At 42.4% G+C, this 20,166-nt stretch overlaps 1 protein-coding gene across 13 annotated transcripts in view; it reads right to left on the bottom strand.

Annotated features, from left to right (window-relative positions):
* The window catches only part of ncor1 (nuclear receptor corepressor 1), a 402,479-nt gene that overhangs the window by 369,998 nt on the left and 12,315 nt on the right, over positions 1 to 20,166 (bottom strand). The window contains exon 1 of one of the 13 annotated variants that reach the window (XM_060848166.1): positions 19,415 to 19,488. The exons of the other annotated variants lie outside the window; for them this stretch is intronic. The gene's annotated coding sequence lies outside the window, so the exon portion shown is untranslated. Of the gene's footprint in view, positions 1 to 19,414; positions 19,489 to 20,166 lie in introns of those variants that run through there. 13 annotated transcript variants of the gene reach the window in all.

Below are 20,166 nucleotides of genomic sequence, written 5' to 3'. Positions count from 1 at the left end.
ATTGGGCCCTCACAGGCAGGCCAGTGTCAACCAGTCCAACGAAGAGACTCCAAAGTTTGAGCTAGTTTTGAACTGCGCCCAAGTCAGAAAGATTATGTCTACCAAAGCTACAGGACAAAGCAGCTAAAGATGCTTGGTTCAAGGACACTACCATGAGGAAAGCGTGCACAGAAGTCTTGGAACTGAGATGACTGACCTGCAACAACCTGAACCAAATTCCTCTGTGCCAGCTATGACTCCAACCATCAGTGAGGTCCCTCATACCCAGTCCCCTGTGGCTCCAAATTTGCTAAGACTCCTTGAAGTCAAAAGTCAAATGAAGCATGGATGTCCAGTACAATCACTCTCATCTCACTTCTGATGAAGGGCTTTTGCCCAAAACATCAATTTTGCTGCTCCTCGGATGCTGCCTGAACTGCTGTGCTTTTCCAGCACCACTCTAATCTAGAATCTGGTTTCCAGCATCTGCAGTCCTTGTTTTTATCTAGTTGTTAGAAACTAGTCATCTAAGTTTCAGGACATCTCTGCACAAGTTCCACAGGGTAGTGTCCTGGGCCCAACCATCTTCAGCTGCTCCATCAACATCCTTCCGTCCATCATAAGGTCAGAGGTGGGGATGTTTGCCAATGATTGCACAATGTATAGGTTAGGGGAGGCATTGTGGCTCAGTGTTTAGTGGTACTGCCTCACTGCACCAGGGACCCAGGTTTGATTCCAGTCATGGGTGACTGTCAATGTAGAGTTTGCACATCCACACCACATCTGCATGGGCTTCAGCTGGGTGCTCTGGTTTCCTCCCACTGTTCAAAGATGTGCAGGTTAGGCGGACTAACCATGCGGGTTACTTGGATGGAGGTGTCAAAGCTGGGTCTGGTGGGATGTTCTTCAAAGGGTCAGTGCAGACCTGATGGACTGACTGGCCACTTTCCACACCATAGGAATTTTATGACTCTAAGTTGCAAGTAACATTCGTACGACACAAATGCCAGGCAATGATCATTTTTGATAAGACAATCTATTCACCTTGCCTTTATATTCAACGGTGTCACCATCACTGAAACCACCACCATCAATATCCTGGGAGTTACCACTGACCAGAAACTCAACTGGGTTTGCCACATAAATGCGGTGGCAACAACGGCAGATCAGAGGCTGCGACCACTGCAGCTAATAATATCTCCTGACGCCCCAAAACCTGTCCACCATCTAGACAGCACAACTCAGAAGTGTGATAGAATACTCTGCATTTGCCTGGATGAGTGCATCCTCAACACCATCCAGGACAAAGCAGCCCTTTTGATGGGCACCACATCTCCAAGTCTTCACTCCTTCCACGACCAAAGTAGCAAAGTGTACTATCAACAAGATGCACTGCAGAAATTCAAAGATCCTTATACAGCTCCTTCCAAACCCACGACCAGTTCCATCTAGAAGGACAAGGGCAGCAGATACACAGGATCATCATCACTTGCATTTTCCCCTCCAAGCCACTCACTAGCCTGACTTGAAAACATATCATTATTCCTTCGCAGTTGCTGGGTCAAAATCCTGGAATTCCCTCCCTGAAGGGAGCATGGGTGAACCTACAGCATGTGAACTGCAGCAGTTCACCCACCACCTTCTCAAGGGCAAGAAGGAATGGGCAATAAATGCGAGCCAGCCATCCGCGCTCACGAGTGAATAAATTTTTTAAAACATTGGAAAGACTTTGAGGAGTCTGTGAGGCACTTAGTCTTTGGATCTGCTGGTTTAGGAGTTAGGACATCATGTTGCGGCTATACAGGTCTTTGATGAGGCTGCTGTTAGAACACTGCTTACAATTCTGGTCATCCTTGTATAGGATACTGTTAATCTTGAGAGAATGCAGAAAAGATTTACAAGGATGTAGCTAATTTTAAGACAGTCTGCAGCTGGATACACCAGTTTAAAACAACTGCAATTCAGTCTGGGAATCATCCATTTGCTGAGAAGCATTAAAGTGTGATGTCACAGGGAAGCAGAAAAATAACTGGATGGAAAGGGAGAAGAATTGACCTAAGATTAATATTTTAAGCTCATTTTAGATCAGTGATTATGACAGCTGAGCTTGCCAAAATGAACAAGGCTATTACACTATTACATTGATCAGTACAGAAGCAGTAGCACATTTCACAGGACACTTCACAAATCCATCACCTATGTTTAACAAAAGTAGTTAAGGAAATCATTGAACGTAAAACCATATGCTTGTACAAAGATGAGTGAAAAATTAGAGGACTAGTCAAATACAAAAAAAGCACAGAATGACTAAAAGGTTAATCAAGACAAATGGAGTATGAGAGGAAGCTAACTAGGAGTGTAAAACAGATGGCGACAGCTTCTTTAGATATCTAAAAAGCTAACAAATAAAGTCTTGGTTTTCTAGAAGGTAAGAATGTGGATTTACTAGTAGATAAAATGAATAAAATATCTGCTTTTATCTTCTTCATAAAGGAAATGATAACCATCCCAGCAGTAGCTGTAAATCAGGAGGTTGAAGAAACAGAAGAACATGGTGAAGTTAGAATGACTAGGGATGCATTACTGAGTAAACTAATGAAGCCATAGGTTAAGTCTCCAGGACTTGGTGGACTTCATCCTAGGGTCCTAGTGGAAATTGAGCTTTCGTGTTAATTTTCAGAAATTCATTTATTCTGGAAACCTTCCATCAGACTGGAAAAAAAGACCATATAATCCCAGTATTCAAGAATGAATGGAGCACAAAACAGCAAACTATAGGCCAGTTCGCTTGATGTCTGTCATGGGAAAGGTGTTAGAATCAATCACTGAGATGATTATAACTGGCCACTTGGAAAAACTCAAAAGCATTCAAGAACAGTTGGCATGATTTTGTGAAAGAGGGTAGCATTGCACGTTAAAGTGGTAATTAATGCAATAGTAAAGAAGGGATATTAGTTAGTAAAGGGTCTATACGGTTGGAATTTAAAAATACCAAGGGACAGAAAGTGAAAGTGCTTGGGCCCAAAGGCTTACAGCAAAAGAACTGCATATGCTGGAAGCCAAAGTAGACAAACAAAGGGCTGGAAGAACAGCAAGCCAGACGGCATCAGGATATTGAAAAGTCAACATTTCGGGTATAACCCTTCTTCTCCACCTCCTGATGCTGCCTGTCTTGCTGTATTCTTCCTGCCTCTTGTTTGTCTACATTCACTCAAAGGCAGCAGGACATATTAACAGGGAAGTTAAGCCAGTTTACACGACACTTGCCTTTATGAGTCATAGCATAGATTATAACTGCAGGAAGGATATGTTGGAACTATACAAAACTTTTGAGAGGACACAAGTGGAGTACTGAGTGCAGTTCTTTTGTAGGAAGATGTGTTTGCATCAGAGGGTGTGCAAAGGAGACTGACCAGGACATTGCCTGGAATGCACGCAGCTTAGCTATGAAGAGGGGATGAATAAGCTTAGGTTGTTTCCTTTAGAGCAGAGAAGGCTGAGAGGGGACATGACTGAAGTAAAGGCAAGAGGCATGGATAGAGTGGATAGAAAGTAGCTATTCAGTTCCATTGAAGGGTCGGTAACAAGGGATATGATTTTAAGGTGAAAGGAAGGAGATTTCGTGGGGTTGACAAGAAAAGCTTTTTCGGCCAGAGGGTGATGTGAATCTAGAACGCACTGCCTGGGAGTTATAGTCGAGGCAGTAAACGTCATGATCTTTGAAATGTATGTGGATGGGGACTTGAAATGTCAGAACATTCAAACTTATATGCCAAGTGCTGGAAAGTGGGACTTGTTTATACTTAGGACAAGTTTTGATAATGCAGAATTAATGGACCAAAGGGCCTTTCTGAACTGTATGATTCTATGACAATAACATCTGAAGGAGTAAAATGTGCTGTGGAAAATAGGGAGCCTGTTGGATTTCCATATGGCATTTGGATAAGGTACATCATAAAACTTTATTGTGCAAAGTATGAGCTTATGGCAGAGGGGATAACATACTATCACAGATAGAAGATTGGCTGTCTGGCAGAAAATTGCTTATAACACTTGGATCTATTTCAGATTTGCAGAATGTGACAAATCAGCTCCCACTAAGGTCTGTGCTGCAATCTCCAATTTTTACTGCTTATATTCAGAAGGGGATTTAAAGCCAGGTGACTGAATTTACATATAGCATCATAGAAATGTACAGCACGGAAACAGACCCTTCAGTCCAACTCATCCATGCCAACCAGATATCCCAACCCAATCTAGTCCCACTTGCCAGAACCCGGCCCATATTCCTCCAAATCTTTCCTGTTCATATACCCATCCAAATGCCTCTTTAATGTTGCAATTGTACTATACTCCTCCGGCAGCTCATTCCACTCACATACCACCCTCTGCGTGAAAACATCACTTCTTAGGTCTATTTGATATCTTAACCCTCACACTCTAAACCTATGCCCTCTAGTTTGGGAGTCCCCACCCAAGGAAGAGACTTGGTCTATTTATCCTATCCATGCCCCTGATGATTTTATAAACCTCTATAAGGTCACCCCTCAGCCTCCGATGCTCCAGGGAAAAACAGCCGCAGCCTGTTCAGCCTTTCTCTATAGCTCAAAGCCTTCAACCCTGGCAACATCTTTGTAAATCTCATTTGAACCCTGTCAAATTTCACAATATCCACCCGATAGGAAGGGGACCAGAACTACATGCAATATTCCAAAAGAGGCCTAACCAACGCCCAGTACAGCCGCAACATGACCTCCCAACTCCTGTACTCAATACTCTGACCAATAAAGGAAAGCATACCAAACGCCTTCTTCACTCTCCTATCTACCTACGACTCCACTTTCAAGGAGCTATGAACTTGCACTTCAAGGTCTCTTTGTTCAGCAATAATCTCCCTAGGACCTTACCATTAAGTGTATAAGTCCTGCTAAGGTTTGCTTTCCCAAAATGCAGCACCTCACATTTACCTAAATTAAACTCCATCTGCTATATGAGAAATAAATAAATCCAAAGGAATCATCTGTGGAATGAGAAAAAATGTGCTTGAGAATTTCAGCAGGTCTGGTAGCATCTGTGGAGGGAAACAAGAGTTAAGAATTAGTTCTGAAGAAAAATCATTTTGGACTCAAAACATTAACTGTTTGTCTCTCCACAGACACTGCCACACATGCAAAATTTCACTGGCATTTTGTTTTTATTTCAGATATTTAGCATTGGCAGTATTTTGCTACTATTCGAATCATTTGTGCAATTTAATCAGGTTTGTCATTCATTACAATCACCTTCTGGGATTGTAGTCAATTAGGAGTTATACACTGAATGTTGTTATGATACCATAATGACCAGCCTACTGCACTCAGCACTCCATTCAGTGCTTTGTAGTGATATAGAATGGAACTGACTGTGCCTTACTCCCAATTCTAAATGGTCTGTTGTTCTCAAATGTGTGACTTCAATGTGCTCATAGGGTGCCAGCACCAAGAGAGTGAGCCAAATATAGTACAAGTGAGGTCTGTTCCTTAGGCCAGCGTTCACAGATTGAAATTGCCAACAAGCATGGCTTCAACAATTCTGTTTTAGTCAAATGCAATAATACATGCAGTAAATTCCTTCTGCGCAATACTGATGAATGCACTTTGTACACATTTACTTGTCAAAATTTGGTGGCCATACAATGTGAAAACCTGCACTCTCTCTTCACCCAATTTCATTTTTATAGCATTATTAGATTAGATTACTTAGTGTGGAATCAGGCCCTTCGGCCCAACAAGTCCACACCGACCCGCCGAAGCACAACCCAACAAGACCCATTCCACTACATTTACGTCTTCACCTAACACTACGGGCAATTTAGCATGGCCAATTCACCTAACCTGAATATTTTTGGATTGTGGGAGGAAACCGGAGCACCCGGAGGAAACCCACACAGACACAGGGAGAACGTGTGGAGTTTGCAAGAGTCGCCCGAGGCGGGAATTGAATCCGGTTCTCTGGCGCTGTGAGGCAACAGTGCTAACCTTTCATAACAAGGTGCATTTGACTATGAATGGCACCAAGGAACTTAACAACACTTAAATCAATGGGAAGCAGAAGTGTAACCTAGCACAAGGGAAGGTGGTTGGGGATGTTGGGAAACCAATCACTTCAACACCAGGAGATTACTGCAAGAATTACATAGCTGATTTCTTCCTTCTTTTTCTCTAACCAATATGAGGAAATTTTAATTGGGCAAGTTAAACATTCATTGAATTATGAATATGAAGGGTTCACGTATTTCTGAAAAGAAAATGGAGCTTTGGTCCCGCGGAGGGTGAAATTGGGGAAGTTATGGGAAACAAGATGGTGGAAGTGTTGAAAGTATTGCTACTTTCACTTTAACTACTTAAAATACATTTACGAATATCTGAAAATCTAGCATTAAAACATGCACGAAAAGACTGAAAGCAATCATTGGGGGAAAGCACTAAAGCTAAAACAAGATAATGCAAATGTCAATGTCAAAAATAATAAATTTTGAGGAAACTTGGCAGGTCCAGCAACAACTGTAAACACTAAGTCTAATTGGACCCTTCTTTAGAACTTAGTTCGAGCTATTGAATACATTTAATGCTGATTTAGACAGCCTTTTGATCAATAAGGGAGTTGAGGGTTATGGAAGATCAACACGAAAGTACAATTGAGTCCAGCTGGATGAATGGATTGAACAGTCAATTCCTGCTTCCAAGGAGAAAGTGCGGACTGTAGATGTTGGAGATCAGGGTCGACAGTGTAGTGCTGGAAAAGCATAGCAGGTCACGCAGCATCCGAACAGCAGAAGAATCGACATTTTGCTGAAGGGCTCTTGGCCAAAACGCCAATTTTCCTGCTCCTCAGACGCTGCCTGACCTGCTGTGCTTTTCCAGCGCTACACACTCAGCTCTGAATCCTGCTCCCAAGTCTTATGTTCTGACTGAGGAATATTAATCAAAATGCAGGATAGGACTCCCCTGTTCTTCTTCAAATGGGATCATTTTACATTCACCTTAAGCAGCATACAGAAGTTTTTTTTAAAAAACAGGCCCACTACACTGAAGTGTCAATCTAGATTACACACACTAGTGTCAGGAACTAAGTTTTTCAAAGCCAACAGCACAATAACCAACAGCTTCAGAATACGTGTTCTGTAAATTCCGTTCACCGTCCTAACAGTCTGATTTGACTAACGAAACAGTAACTCTATAATAAAATTGCAACTCCTTTTAATTCAGATATATTGCAACAGCTATGAAAAATTAACTGAAGGGTGTAGTTTGTAAAACCCCAAAATCACATGTTAGGTTAGAAATCTGCAAGGTTGTTAGAATTCAGTGTTTGGGCTTTCAGATTTTGTAAAAGTCATATAGGCAGACTTAGAAAGGGCATATCAAATTGTCTTCATAGTCCACAGAAAAGAAACTGTACAAAGTCAGTTATATAGAAAGTTAGTGTTGAGTTGGAGAGGCAATTTCTCAGAACTTTTACAGACAGTAATGGGGAAAAGGTTAAACACACAACAAAACAGTTTTAAGACCATGAAACAAAACAAGAAATTGCTGGATAAACTTAGCAGGACTGGCAGCATCGTGGGAAGACAGCAGAGTTGACATTTTGAATCTGGTAAAGCAACTAGGAAAAACTGGTATTTATAGTGAAGACGAGGCTGGGAGGAGAGCTGGAGATGGAGCCCAGACAGAGAGAGAGAGAGAGACAGTGCGAGAGAGAGAAAGAGGTAGATAAACAAACGGTTTGTGAATGGCAGGCCAGGATACAACAGAGGCTGAATAAGCTATAATGAAAGCGGAGGGTGACAGAGAATAGGTAGTCTATGCTGAAAGCAAACCATGTCATAACAAGACTGTGTGTGGGAAGCTTCACAAAGATCATAAATGATGGAATCAGGCTCAAACATGATTAAACTTCATCTTGAATCTCAGAGGCTTGTTCTAATCTTAGTTGGACCCTTCCCCACATTCTTTCTTCGATACATCAGTGATATCATCCATACCGCTTCCCTCTCATATTGTGACCTGAAAAAGATATATCAATTTCGCTTCCAATTTCCACCATGTCCACAAGTTCACTTTAGCCATGTCTGGCCCATTTCCCGCACTTCTGCCCTGACCCTGTCTGTTCTCTCCCACAATGATGAAGGTATCTCACTTAGTACCCAACCAGCATCTGCATCCAAAGCACTGTATACCACCACTTTCATTACCTCCACCAGGATGCCATGCTAAAAACGTATTCCCCTCCCCTCGTTTGTCAGCATTCCACAGGATCCATTTCCACCACAGCATTTTGTTGCGCTCCTCCTCCATGTCCCTACAGGCAATGCAGTCACAGAAGGTGTAAAACCAGCCCGTTTACCTCCTCACCATCCAAGGCCTCAGACATATCTTCCAGGTGAAGCAGCAATGTATACCAGCATTTAGAGTCATAGAGATGTACAGCATGAAAACAGGTCCTTTGGTCCAACTCGTCCATGTCGACCAGACATCCTAAATAAATCTAGTCCCATTTGCTAGCATTTGGCCCATAGCTCTCCAAACTGCTCCTATTCATGTTCCCATCCAAATGTCTCTTAAGTGCTGTAATTATACCAGCCTCCATGACTTCCTCTGGCACCTCACTCCATACACGCAAAACCCTCTGCATGAAAAATTCGCCTCTTAGGTCCCTTTTAAATCTTTCATCTCTCAACCTCAACCTATGCTCTCCAGTTTTGGTCTCCCCTACTCTAACCCTACCCATGGCTCTCATGATTTTATAAACCTCTGTAAGGTCACCCTTCAGTCTCTGACGCTCCAGGGAAAATAGCCCCAGACTGTCAAGCCTCCACCTATTGCTCAAACCCTCCAATCCTGCCAAAATCCTTGTAAATCTTTTCTGAACCCTTTCAAGTTTCACAACATCCGTCCAGAGAGACCAGAATTGAATGCAGCATTCCAAAAGTGGCCTAACCAATGTCATATACAGCTGCAACATGACCTCCCAACTCCTATACTCAATGCACTGACCAATACAGGTAAGCATACCAATCACCTTCTTCATTATCCGATCTACTTGTGAGTCCACTGTCAACGAACTACTCACCTGCAATCAAAGGTCACTTTGTTCAGCAACACTCCCCAGAACCTTACCATTAATAGCCAGAGTCATAGAGCCCTCAGCACGGAGACAAGCCCTTCGGCCAAAACTGGTTCAAGCCAACCAAAATGTCCATCCACGCTATCTCTTTGTCCCTGCACTTGGTCAATATCTGTCTAAATCTTTCAGATCTATGTATTTGTCCAAATGCCTTTTAAATGCTGTTAAATGTACCAGCCTCAACCACTTCCATTGGAAGCTCATTCCATATACGTACTACCCCCTGTATAAAAAAGCTGCCCCTCAGGTTCCCTTTTATTCTTTCCCCTCTAATTTTAAACTAATGTCCTCTACCCTTTGATTCCCCACCTTGGGAAAAAGACAGTGTACATTCACCCTATCCACGTCTCTCACGATCTTATACACGTCCATAAGATCCCCCCTCAGTCTCCTATGCTCTGAAGAAAAATGTCTTTTGCTTTTCCAACCTCTCACTATAACTCAGATGCTCGAGTCCTGGGAACATCCTTGTAAAGTGACCAAAACTGAACACAATACTCCAAGGGTACAGCTGGAACATTAACTTCCCAACTTCTATAATCAATGCCCAGAATGATGAAGGCCAGTGCGCTTTCACTGCCCTGACTATGTGTGACTCAACTTTCAGAGAACTATGCATCTGAACTCCAAGGTCTCTCTGTTCCACCAGGCCCTACCACTAACCATGAAACTCCGACCTTGATTTGACTTTCCAAAATGCAAAACCTATCTTTCGTTAACTCCATTTGCCATTTCTCTGCCCACTTCCTCAGCTGATCAAGATCCTGCTGCAATTTCTGATAACCTTCCTCACTGTCCTTGAAACCTCCTATTTTAGTATCATCTGCAAACTTACTAATCATGCCTTGTACATTCTCATCCAAATCATTGACATAGATAAACAGCAATAGGCCCAGCACCAATCCCTGAAGTACACCACTAGTCACAGGCTTCCAGTCTGACAAGCATTCTTCCCTAATACCCTCTGCTTCTTACCATCAAGCGAAATGTGTATTCAGTTTGCGAGATCTCCCTGGATTCCATGCAATCTAAACTTCCAGAGCAGCCTACCATGCAGAATCTTATCAAAGGCCTTCCTGAAATCCATACTACCCTGCCCTCATCAACCTTCCTGGTCACTTCAAAAGAACCCTAACAAATTTGTGAGGCACGACCTTGCTTGTGCACGAAGCAATGCTGACTACTCCTAATCAAAGTTGATAGTGTGCTGCTGTAAAACACAGCAGGTCAGGCACTATCCAAGAAGCAGAAGAATTGACGTTTCGGGCAAAAGAATGATGAAGGGCTTTTGCACGAAACGTCAATTCTCCTACTCCTCAGATGCTGCCTGACCTGCTGTGCTTTTCCAGCATCCAACTCACGACTGTGATCTCCAGCATCTGCAGAACTCACGTTTGCCTACTCCTAATCAAGCACTGTCTGTCCAAATACATGTGCATATCATCCCTCAGAATCTTCTCAAGTAACTTACTTAACACAAATTAAAGGTGCACAGTTTCTAGGTTTTTCTTTGCAGCCCTTCTTGAATAAGGGCACAACATTTGCTGCCCACCAGGCTTCTGGGACCTCACCCGTGGCTAATGATGATGCAAAAACATCAACCAGGGCCCCCACAATTTCCTCTCTAGCCTATTGCAGTGTTCTTTGACATATCTGGTCAGGACCAGGAGATCTATCCATCTTCATACAGTCTATACATCCAACACCTGCTCTGCTGCAATTTGGACTGTCCCTAAGATATCATCACTATCTTAAGCCTTCATGTCTTTCTCCATGGTAAACACAGGAAAAATATGCATTAAGGACCTCACCCATCTCCTGCGGTTCTACACATCCATGTCCACTTTGGTCCTTGAGGGGTCCTATTCTCTCTCTAATTATTCCTTTAATATACTTAAAGAATCTCCTTGCATTCACCTTAATCTTCTCAGCTAAGGCTATCGCATGCCCACTTTACACCCTCCTGATTTCCTTCTTCAGTAAACTCCTCTATCCCCTCTATACCTTCAGAGATTCCCTTGATCCCAGCTGCCTGTACCTGAACCATGCTTCCTCCTGTTGTCTGGTCAAAACCTCAGCATCTGGTCATCTAGTCATCCAGGGCTCCATTTTCCTGCCAACCTTGTGCATCACCCTCACAGGAATATTTAAACCTTGAACTCTAGTTATCTCACTTGCTGGAAGCCCCTTCGCCTAAAAACTACTTCAATCAACCCCTGCAAGCTCCTGTCTAATCCCACCAAAATTCACCCAGCCCCAATTTAGAACCTGAAAAAAAATTGACATTTCAGGCAAAAGCCCTTCATCAGGAATTCTCTATTCCTGATTGGAGGGTTTTTGCCCAAAACGTCAATTTTTCTGCTCCTTGGATGCCTCCTGACCTGCTGTGCTTTTCCAGCACACTCTAATTCAGACTCTGGTTTCCAGCATGTACAGTCCTCGTTTTTAACCTTGAACCTATGGACCAGTTTTGTCCCTTTCCATAACTATCTCAAAATTAATCAAAGTGTGTTCACTGGTCCCAAAGTGCTACTCCACTGTCATCTCAGTCACCTGCTCTACCCTATTTCCCAACAGTAGGTTGAATTTTGTCCCTTCCTGAGTAGGGCCCTCTATGTACTGCTTGAGGAAATGTTCCTGAACACAGTGAAATTCCACCCCATTTAGGCCTTTAATGCTCTGGCAGTCCCAGTCTATGTTAGGAAAATTAAAATCCCCTACTATGACAACTCCCACTTTGACTTGCTCTTGCAAGTCTCCCTGCATATTTGTTCTTCTTATTCCTGTTGTCTGTTTGGGAGCCTATAGTACACTCCCATTAACGTCACCATCCCCTTCTTATTTCTTATTAAATGACTAAGTCCTGCCTTGAATTGTCTTTCCAAAATGTAGAACCTCACATTTTACCAAATTAAACTCCATCTGCCATTCCTCGGTCCACAGGTTCATCCGCATTCAATGTAGTGTGTTATACTGGATGCTCATAGTTTGGTCTCCTCTACATTGGCAAGAGTCAAAACACAGACTGGGTGATCGCTTTGCAGAACACATGGTTTATCAATAAAAGTGACCCAGAGCTTCCAGTTGCCTGCCAGATCAACACAGCACAATGTTCCCTTGTCAACATTTGTTGCAGACCTACTGCTGTATTCCAGCAAATCTCAGCACTAGCTCAAAGAGCAGCATCACATTTTCATCTTGGTGACCCTGCAGTCTCTGGAATTCAGCACGAGGTTCAATAACTTTAATGCCCGATTTCATCTTATTATGATCTGACCCAACACTGATCTTGCCTTTTGTTTACAATGATTAAAAACGAACATGGCTTACTGAAAAGCTGCCGATAACAGTCCTGGACATCAATCGGAGTCCAGGCACAATTTCCAAATGACTGACTTCCTGTCCTCTCTATCTCTCTCTACACAACACTTTCCCTAGAGTTTCACAGGCATGTACCCTGCTGCTGCCTAGTCTCCTGAACAGGCAGCATTCTTAGCAAGTGCTTCCTGTTTCAATCCCTTTGAAGTGATTTGGCAGGGGGGGCTTCAGCTGTGCTGCAGGTCTCTTCCACACACAAAAAAAAACTGCTCACAAACAGAGAGAGGGACCAAGCAGGCAGAGCAAGGAAAAAGGAAACTTCAGAAAACTCCGAGCCCCAGGGAACAGACATTGATTCAATTAACTGAATAATCAATTATCCAAACGAAATAGTGTTCGCCCATCTCGTTCAAATAATCGAGGTTCCTTGGTATGCAAAAGAAAGCAAACAATCTATTAAGCCAGTTTTCATTCTCGAATCTAACCAGAATTCAGACAGGGGGACTTTTGACCAGAAGATTGTAAAACTGCCAATGTGATATCATTCAAAAAAAAAAGGAGGCAGAAAGGGCCAGTCAGGCTACTACCTATTGTTGGAAAGTATTGGAATCAATTAAGGAAGTAACAGCAATATATTTGGAAAATCATAATCTAATCAAGCAGAGTCAGAATGGCTTTATGAAACAGAAATTGTGACTGACCAATTTATTAAGCGTTTTTCAAGGAAGTCTCAACCAGAATGGATGGAGGAGAACTGGTAGATGTGTTAGAATTTGGACTTCCAGAAGGCACTTTAACAAAATACCTCACTAAAAGGTTAAATCATAAGATAAGAAACCATATGGCACCAGGTTGTAAAGCCAACAGGTTTATTTGAAAACACTAGCTTTCAGAGCAATCTTCCTTCATCAAGTGATAATGAGAGATGAAGAACTTGGACTCAATTTCTAAGGGAAAGGTCAAAGGGTCATACAACTCACGGGAACAAACTGAACACACCTAAGATAGCTCTTAAATTTTTAATCAGTTAGAATGGAGGTGATGAAAGATTTCACATTGGTGACCTGTGGGGTTCCACACGGATGAGGATTGGGACCGTAAGTATTTACAATATATATTAATGACTTGCAGGAAGAAATGCATTGCAGCTAAATGTACAGATGACAAAAATAAATGGAAAGGCAGATTGTGAGGGGAATACAGTTTTCTGAGAGACATTGATAGGTTAAGTAATGGAATATTGGCCGTTTTATTTCAAGGAGTTTTGAGTATAGCAGTAGGGAGGTTTTACTGCAATTGTACAAGGTGCTGGTGAGACCACGTCTGAAGCACTGAGCAGTTTATGTCCCCTTACTTCAGCAAAGATATAACTTCATCGGAAGCCACTCAAAGAAAAATCATACAGATGATTCCTGCTATGGAGGGATTGTCTTTAAGAGCAAAGGTAAACAGGTCAGAATTCTACTCACTGAGGTTTAAGAGAATGAGAGATGATCTCATTGAATCAGTTAGGATTTTTAAGGCGCTTCACGGAGTAAATGTTGAGAGGTTGCTTCCTCTCATTGGAGAATCTAGGACCAACAGACAAACACTCAAAATCAGTTTAAGATTGAGATGAGGGAGAGCTATGCAGGCAAAGTCCATCTGCATACTTAAGGCTAAGATAGACAAATTTCTGATCAGTTAGGGAAGCAAGGGTTATGGGGAAAACACAGGAATTTGAACTCAATTGCAACTTGGAATTAATAGTTGTATTTAAGGTTATATTTACACTTTTTTTTACTGGAGTGTGCACTCAGTTTGTTTACTTTGTTGTGAATGCCGTATGCTTCCAATTAGAACCTTTACTTCTGTCTATTTGTTATGGTGTTGATTGTTGGAGTATTCTTAGTTTTCTTTCTCTTCATCCCTCCCTGTCAGTCATTCTCTGACCCTCATTTCCTGTGTACTATTGTCCTCTGACTTTGTCTTCACTATGATCACCCATATTTTTGCACAGTTGAACCCTTGCCACCACTATCTAGTTTAATTCTCTCTACTTTTCTATGTATGTGGTTCACAAGAACACTGGCCCCAGTGCAGGTCAGGTGTAAACCATCTCAATGGTACAGCCCTCACTCTTCCCAGTAGCGGTGATACTTGCCCACTAACCAAAACCCAACTTCTCCCACACCAGTTTTTCAGCCACCAAGTAATTTCTAGAATTTACTGTACCCTATATCAATCAGCACATAGTTGAGGTTTAGTCATTTTACAGTTCACATCCCAATTCATTGGGCCTGTGTTTCTGCTCCCCATTTTAATAATACTATATTTCTCATTATGGCAGTGAGACAACTTTGTAATTTTCAATTTGAAATGTTTTGCCCTCGGCTGTGTCTGACAGGGAGTGCATATTATAAATATTAAGCACATTACAATTTTTAAATCGAGGAGCCGAGAAGTGGACATGCTGTAAGATTTTAACATTAAACTCTTTGTAACATATTTCTACAAATTTTATGAAGAAAGAATATTTTTGGACAAAAAGTGATGTTGTCATTGCAAGAGTCTCAATAGTCAATATAATTATGATCAAAAAAGCTATACTTAGTTCTATCTGCACTTTACATGGCAACCCATCCAAATATAACTCATTGCGCATTCCAGTCATTGCATAAACTCCTGTCAAGCCAAGTCGATACAACACTAATTCATTGCTAGATTGCCATCTTTGGAGCCTTGCTGGATGGATGACAGCAATGTAGGATGCTGATGTTAAGCACCGCTGTTGCAATCACATTGAACTTTCATTTTACTTTTCCAGAATTTGCAGTATACTGGTAATTTCTAGATTTAAAAAAAAGTTCCAGTGCAGTTTTAGATTAGATTACAACAATCTGGAAACAGGCCTTTCGGCCCAACAAGTCCACACCGACCCTCCGAAGCGTAACCCACCCAGCCCCATTCCACTATATTTACTCCTGACTAATGTGACTAACACTATGAGCAATTTAGCATGGCCAATTCACCTGACCTGCACATCTTTGGATTGTGGGAGGAAACTAGAGCACCCAGAGGAAACCCACACAGACACTGGGAGAATGTGCAAATTCCACACAAACAGTCGCCCGAGGTGGAATCAAACCTGAGATCCTGTGCTATGAGGCAACAGTGCTAACCACTGAGCAACCATGCCACCCCTTAGTCCACCTAGTTACTCAATGGTAGCATCAAGAATGGCAAAATCAGCAAAGCATAGGAATTTAAATTGTTCAGTCAATCAATGGATGTCAATTCTGCCCTCTGAGCACACCATCTTAACTATCTTGATCCATTCAGATATAAAACCAAAGTCAAACAGTTTACAACTTTCAAGGGGTAGAAGATTACACCAGACATCTCTCTTACACTAACTTACAATACACTGGCAAAGACCTAGGAGTAGGTACTCAAGTAAACAGAACGCTGTACATAAAAACTCAAAAGGGTTGATTGGGAAAATGAATATAAAAGAGTAATTGGGAAAATGAATATAAAAGAGTAATCTAGAACAAAAGCTCGTGCATCTACAGACAAGTAACCACAAATTACTCCACATAGCATCAAACCCGATACATCAATTTATCTCAGCCTCTTCAGCCTATTGCATCCAAGGAGTCTATAATGTCCTGTACCCAGACTGTAATGAGGTTCTCACATAGCCTGCATAATGACTGTGAAAAGAATGCTATAACTGAAAATCAATGTCTTACATGTATGATATTTTTCAGAGACGTTGAATAGTATCGAACATAGAAAGTTACAGCGCAGTACAGACCTTAGTGAGTTTTGGGGAGATTTGTGGCTCAGGTTGAGGTTCTGGATGAAGGTTTGCTCACTGAGCTGGAAGGTACATTTCCAGACTTTTCATCACCATACTAGGTAACATCTTCAGTGGGCCTCAGGCAAAGCACTGCTGATAATTCCTGCTTTCTATTTATGTGTTTGGGTTGGTGATGTTATTTCCTGTGATGTTGTCAGTTCTTCTGCTGAAGTCACTTCCAGTTCTTTTTCTGAGGGGGTGGTAGATGGGGGTCTAACTCTGTGTTTGTTGATAGAGTTCCGGTCAGAATACCATCCTTCTAGGAATTCTAGTGCATGTCTCTGTTTGGCTTGTTCTCAGACAGATGTGTTGTCCTTCCTGATTTGTATGTAAGGATACTAGGGAGAGAGGGTTATGTCGTTTTGTGGCTAGTTGATGTTCATGTATCCTGGTGGCTAGTTTTCTGCCTGTTTGTCCAATGCAGTGTTTGATACAGTCCTTGCACGGTATTTTGAAAATGATATTAGTTTTGCTTGTTGTTTGTACAGGGTCTTTCAAGTTCATTAGCTGCTGTTTTAGTGTGTTCGTGGGCTACCATGATGCCAAGACGTTTCGGAAATGACTGCTAGACTACTCAGACCCTTTGGCATCATGGTAGCCCACAAACCCACCAATACACGAAAACAGCAGCTAATGAACTTGAAAGACCCTATACAGACAAGCAAAACTAATGTCATTTTCATTATATGAAGAATGTGAATGCATTGAAGAAAGTGCAAATGCAATTTCACAAATTGGCACCAGGAATGAGCAACTTCAGTTACAAGAGGACTGCACAATTGGACCCTTTTTTTTGGAGAGAAGGTGGCTAAGAGGAGATCATGAACGGGTTGGATAAAACAGATGGACAGAAATTGTCCCATTAGTAAAGGGAACAAGATCAAGAGGGGACAGATTTAAAATTATTTTCAAATGAAGTGTAAAACTATTTTCATGTGACAAGCAGTTAGGATATAGAATGCTTACCTAGAAGTGTGGTAGAGACAGGTTCAACTGATGCATTCAAGAGAGTATTGCACAATTGTTTGGATAAAAATAAAAAAGGATATGGGGAAATAGCTGGAGAGTAGCACTGGATAATGATGCTCACTTAAAGAAACAGATGCAGATGCGTCCAACAAAATAGCCGCCTCTGCACCTAGGTCTTGTGATTGTGTGAAAACGCCTCCAAGCGGATGAAGTTGTTTGTGGCTATTGGATGTCCTTTATTTTAGTTCTAGGTCTACACTGTTGGAGTTGCTTTGTATGATCCTTCAAGCCCAAACATCTTCAGTTCCTTCATCAATGAACTTCTCTCTATTTTAAGATCAGAAATGGGGATATTTGCTGATTATTACACAACATTTAGTAACATTTGCATATGGTATGCTTGATTTGGAGATGCCGGTATTGGACTGGGATGGACAAAGTTAAAAATCATAAAACAAGGTTATAGTCCAACTGGATTATTTGGAAGCACTAACTTTCGGAGCGCTGATCCACAACCACCTGATGAAGGAGCAGTGCTCCGAAAGCTAGTGCTTCCAAGTAAACCTGTTGGACTATAACCCGGTGTCGTGTGATTTTTAACATCATATAACAAAGACAAGTCATACATATGACAGCAAGCCCTGGTCAACATTCAGGCTTGGAGTGCTAAGTAACATTCAAGCCACACTAACGTCTAGCAATGATCAGCTCGAACAAACGAAAAATTGAACTATCTTCCCCTGACATTGCATTATGAGATCAGATTAGATTAGATTACCTACAGTACGGAAACAAGCTCTTCAGCCCAACAAGTTCATACTGAGCCTCTGAAGAGTAACCCAGACCTATTCCTCATATGTACCCTTGACTAATGCACCTAACATTATGGGCAATTTAGCATGGCTAATTTGCCCAACCTGCACGTTGGAAGAGGACATTTTTGTTCCAAAACCATGCACTTTGTAAAACCCCAAACAAGTCTGAACAAACCTGAAGGCACTAGTGGAACTCTCTAGTGTCACAAGATTCATCTCTTAAACAGTGACTTTCAAACATAACATACACTAACTCTAATACATAAAACCAACTACCTAGAAGGATAAGAGCAACAAGATTAGATTCCCCTATAGTGTGGAAACAGGCCCTTTGGCCCAACAAGAGTAACCCATCCAGACCAATTTCCCTCTGACTAACGCAACCAACACTGAGCAATTTACCTGACCTGCACATCTTTGGACTGTGGGAGCAAACCGGAGCACCCAGAGGAAACACATGCAGACACGGGGAGAATGTGCAAACTCCCAAGGCTGGAACCATTTCTCGGTCCCTGGCGCTGAGGCAACAGTGCTAACCACTGAGCCACTGTGCCACAAATACAAGGAAGCACCACCACCTGCAAGTTCCTGTTTGCATCACAGCATCCTGACTTGGAACTGCATTAGGAGATCGTGAGGACTGCATTACTTCACCATTTCTGGGTCACAATCCTAGAACACCCTTCCTAACAGGGTGAAAGTGAGGACTGCAGATGCTGGGGATCAGAGCTTAAAAATGTGTTGCTGGAAAAGCACAGCAGGTCAGGCAGCATCAAAGGAGAAGGAGAATCGCCTTCCAAGGCCCCAAGGGATCCTTCAATATCCATCAGAAGTTCACTTGCACCTCCACACACATCATTTACTGCATCCGCTACACCCGATGTGGCTTCCTATACATTGGGAAGACAGGCTGCCTACTTGCGGAACGTTTCAGAAAACACCTCTGGGACACCCGCACCAACCAACCCAACCGCCCCGTGGCTAAACACTTTAACTCCCTCTCCCACTCCGCCAAGGACTTGCAGGTCCTTGGCCTCCTCCATCGCCAGACCACGGCAACATGATACCTGGAGGAAGAGTGACTCATCTTCCGCCTAGGAACCCTCTAACCACAAGGGATGAATGCAGATTTCTCCAGCTTCCTCATTTCCCCTCCCCCCACCTTTGCTCAGTCCCAACTCTCAGACTCAGCACCGCCTTCTTGACCTGCAATCTTCTTCCCGACCTCTCCGCCCTCACCCGGTCTCCGGCCTATCACCCTCACCTTAACCTCCTTCCACCTATCGCATTCCAAACACCCCGCCTCCAAGTCCCTCCTCCCTACCTTTTATCTTAGCCTGCTTGGGACACCCTCCTCATTCCTGAAGAAGGGCTTATGCCCGAAACGTCGATTCTCCTGCTCCTTTGATGCTGCCTGACCTGCTGCGCTTTTCCACCCTTCCTAACAGCAATGCACGGTCTTTAAATTCCATGGAACGCAGCAAATCAAAGCAGCAGTTCACCAACACCTTCTCAAAAGCAATTAGGGAAGGGGAAACAATGCTGGCGTGGCCAGTGATACCTTACCTAAAAAAAGTATAAAATGCACAGATAAATAAGATTAAAAATATAGGGAAAACAGAGAAAAAAAAAATCATTTGAGCAGTGGGTTAGACAAACAGGTGAATAAAGAACCCTGAAATGGGCAATCAGAAACATCCTGAATCATTGCAGTTGAAAGCAGCTTTATTGCCTACTTTCTCATTTCCAGTTTAAAGTAAACAGTTTCAAAGTAAGTTTAAAGGATGGAAGTGGTGGGGAGCAGAGTTCACTTGTATGGAATACTATCTTGAGCCACGTGGTAACGTAGATGCTTTCTTTGGCTTAGACACTTGTGGGGACTATTTCTAACTAGATCACTTTTAACGCCAGATTCTGGAACTCAAGCAGCAGCTGAATGCTGTGATGCATTCATAAAGATGGAAATTATGGGATAACATGTTGAATACAGAACTCACTCTGCAGATTAAGACCAGGGAAGCTGAGAGAAAATCAGTGACCATGACGTAGCCTGCGTAGACCAAGCAGGGAGTGCAG

Source organism: Hemiscyllium ocellatum, chromosome 31, assembly GCF_020745735.1.
Source record: "Hemiscyllium ocellatum isolate sHemOce1 chromosome 31, sHemOce1.pat.X.cur, whole genome shotgun sequence".
NCBI lineage: Eukaryota > Metazoa > Chordata > Chondrichthyes > Orectolobiformes > Hemiscylliidae > Hemiscyllium > Hemiscyllium ocellatum.
Note: the sequence above shows the minus strand (reverse complement) of the source record. Positions and strands in the feature narration are given on the sequence as shown.